Source organism: Pteropus vampyrus, unplaced genomic scaffold (genome assembly GCF_000151845.1).
Source record: "Pteropus vampyrus isolate Shadow unplaced genomic scaffold, Pvam_2.0 Scaffold11, whole genome shotgun sequence".
Classification (NCBI taxonomy): Eukaryota; Metazoa; Chordata; class Mammalia; order Chiroptera; family Pteropodidae; genus Pteropus; species Pteropus vampyrus.
The window spans coordinates 16982795-16986647 of record NW_011888792.1 but is presented as its reverse complement, the minus strand read 5'-3'; the positions used below and the strand labels follow the sequence as shown (position 1 = coordinate 16986647).

Genomic DNA, 3853 nt, shown 5'->3' with positions numbered 1-3853 from the left:
TGGTTTATTATAGTAATATGTTCATCTTTAAGCACATTAAATGATTTTAGTTTTGGTCAAGTGATATATTAACTGCATAACACAAAGGTGATGTTATTAAACTATTACAACCTAGAAAAAGGTTTAGAGTGCTGTATACAGTAATGATGTATGATTTGTTCTGGGTCTCCTGTCCTCAATTAATTACTGAACACATTGAAAAGTTAACTGACCAATGAAAGGGTTTTTTTTGTTTTGTTTTGTTTTGTTTTGCCAACATATTGCAGAATCATTGTACTAACATGGGTGCCCTAATTCATTATTTTAACCAAATGCAGATAACAGTTCGACAATGTAAGAGGAGTACATTCTACCTAAAAAGAAAGTAAAAGAAAGAACAAATGTACCTTGAAAGGATACAATGTCAAATGCTAGGGAAGGAACCATCTCACTGCTGTTACACCTACTTGTCCTTGTTGCCTAATTGATTAGAAAATTTAGATCTAATGAAAACTCAGTAAACACACAATGAACCCAAAGAGACTTTGCACTGCAGTTTAATACAGTAGAAAACTCTATTTTTCAAAAAAAATGACATAATACTAGAAGCAATATTCATTATTTGAGTTACTTGCCCAACTGTGCGTTGCCTCACTGATTGTAAAAATACATATTCAGAGCCCCATAAAGAACACTCCTCTCATTTACCCTTTTTCATTTCTTCTGCTGTTTGCTTTCTACCACTTCATATATATGACACAGACAAATAGAGATAGAGATAGAAATAGAGATAGAAATATATCTTTTTTATTCAGCAGAGCTCAGATTTCTCTCCTCTACTATCAGATGCCTCTCTTACACACCTCAGATTACCTTTTAGTCTTTATTACTTACAATTTTCCTTCATATATCTCTTCTTCATTCTGTCCTCAGCTGAGGTCCTTAAAGGACTTGTGAAGAAATCTATTTAAATATGCATTGCTGGAGTAAGGCTACTTGCTACCTAAGGCTACCTTTATGCCGGGTTGACTTATACCATAGAGAAGGTGTTAAAAAGCAACTGTTATTAGAGTTTTGCATTTATAATATTTTTTCTATAATTTTTCTGATTTAGTTTTATGTCCATATTGATTTTTCTCTATACTTCAAGAATTTTCCTTATCTAGCGCTTGTTATGGTCTCTACTATCATCATGTTGCCTACTTGTCTATATACCCTAGCCTTTACATCAGTGACCCTCAAAATTTCAAATGAATATACATAAAGTTTCCCTGCTGCACCTGTTAACATTCTGATTCCAGACACATTCCTAGCAATTCCGATCCTGTAACTCCTATATACTCAGTCTGTACTGACTATTGCTTAACAATTTTATTTCGATTAGGTCAACTTGGTCCTTTGAATTAGGAATAAAGAGAGACTCTCTGAACATTATCTAATCTCAGGGGAAGATGTGCTTATGTGAAAGACAAAAGTGACATTTATACATACTATATATTTTATATCATTGAATCCAAATAAATGTATACAATTATAGACCCTTAATAAACACATTTTCTTAAGAAATAATGGATACGTAGAAACTGAAATTGTGTCTCTGAATAGATGAAAAAACGTAAATCTAATCTGAAATAGACAATGATCTCATAAGATATAATACATTATAAAGAGAATGGGAGAAGGCTATTTCTATACCACAAGTTTTCTCAATATCCAAGTAGATTTATTGCGTTTTCCAACAATAAAAATGTTGAATATTATTTAAATACCAGAAATAAATGTAGAATAGCCAAATAAAATCCGTAGTATAAAGCAGTTGAGATATTAAAAAGTTAAAATAGTTGTTATACACTTGGATAAAATATCTGCATCTTCTTTCCATGTCATAAATGAGAACAAATTTTTGTAAAGAATATTTTTCCATATGAGGTTTCAGTTAGTCCTTTTTTTTTCTGCATAGCCTCCTATTGCTCCATTACAACTCTGACAATGTCCATTTAATTTGATGAACTAGTTTTTGTTCAATGCAAAGTAGCTAAAATGCCTAATCCTCTTAATGTGCTCTGAATTTATGGAAACTTCTAAAGAAATAGTGAATGAAGCCAGGGATATTCAGGTAAAGGAAAAAATGACAGTCTTTTAAATTCTGTTATTCATGAAGAGGAATTCTCTTTGTCATTTAAAAGAAATAATATGAGAAAATTATAATGCATAAAATGAGAAGTCTAGAAGGTATTCATTCAATTATTTTTTTTCAAATATTAAGCACCCACTATGAGTTAGCCACTGAAGGAGGCCCTAAGGATGCAAAAATGACTAAGATACAGTTCTATTTCTCATAGAATTCAAGTGTGTTAGAATGAACGGAAAAGTGAAAAGACAGATAAATAAATAGATATAAGATGAATATAAGTAGATGAAGGTAGATAGTTGGTAGAGAGATAGATTAGATGATAGATGATGATAGATGATAGATAGATAGATAGATAGATAGATAGATAGATAGATAGATAGATAGATGTAAATACATATTTATTGTCAAAAGAAGTTGAAGGGACTCCTCCATTCAGATAGAGAGAACAGGCTCAGAAAGGCCTTTTCAAGTGATACTTGAGCTAAATTTTGAAGGATAAATAGGGACCACATGAGGTCCATGCACTTGAGTGTGAGGCAAGTACAATCATAGAGAAATGTGAAAAGCATGAAGCACAGATAAGCAAGTAGTTCAACATGGCTAGCATGTAGAGTATAAATGGCAGTAAAATAATCCTTTGTTTTTATCCTATTTCTGACCTTGAAAAAAATACTTAGCTTTATTTGTCATACTCATGTCCTTCTCTGGAAAATGACTAGGATAAACAAACCCTTTAAACTTTCTTTCAGCTCCAATTTTTCATGATCTTATTAATTTCAAATATTTGCTAAAATTTCTACCACAGGCTTAAAACTGTTCACTTTATTCTTATAAAAATACATACTATATTTAATATATAATTATATATACATTTAGATAAAATACATCTATTAATTGTGTACTAATCATATTTAAAATATGTTAGATTATAATTAAAACATTATGTATGTGTGTGCATATGAACCATAGGCTAATCCTAGGCAGAATTTTAAGATCTGTTATACCATCCTTATTTTTTTCTTTTTCTTTTTTTCTTTTTTTTTCTTTTCAGGTGAGGCAACCCTTGGTTGACCTCACAGATTGCAAGGACCTTGTCAGCTTACAATCCCTTATTTTTTATTTTTTACGCTTACAGCACCTGGTCTTCCTAGGTAGTCTCCCATCCAAGTACTAACCAGGCCCAATTCTGCTTAGCTTCTGAGATCAGACAGAATCGGGTTTGTTCAGGGTGGCATGGCCGTAGACTCATCCTTATTTTTTCTTATGCCTGTCATTCATTTTTCTCTTACTAATCAGAACTTGATGTTTTCCAGGTGCCACTCTCATAAAACTTCACTTTGATGTGCCACTGACCCTCTACCATAACATATATAGTCCAATCCAAGTCACTGCTAAATTAGTAACTAAGTCTTATCAACTAAATATAGCAATTATATTGATGAAGATTCTCTGCCAAGTGATTTAACAAGGGATTTCTGGAATAAACAATTAATTTATTCAATTGTATATTTGCCAGTGATGAAACCAGCCCTAGTAATAGATGGTAGAAAACACTTAACATGTCAGTCTTTTCATAGATTTCCTCTTAGATTCCATAGAAATATCCATCTATCTAACTGAACAGAAAGTAAGTCCTAATGTAAGTTACATTTAGATGACACAGTGGGTGTGAGGAGTAGGGATTGGAGGAAGGCAGTTAAAAGTCACAAACCACCAGTTATAAGATAAATAAGCACTAGA

At 32.0% G+C, this 3853-nt stretch overlaps 1 pseudogene; it reads right to left on the bottom strand.

Moving 5' to 3' along the window:
• Nucleotides 1-3239: 3239 nt before the first annotated feature.
• LOC111731932 lies at nt 3240-3358 on the bottom strand (annotated as a pseudogene).
• Between the last annotated feature and the right edge of the window lie 495 nt (nt 3359-3853).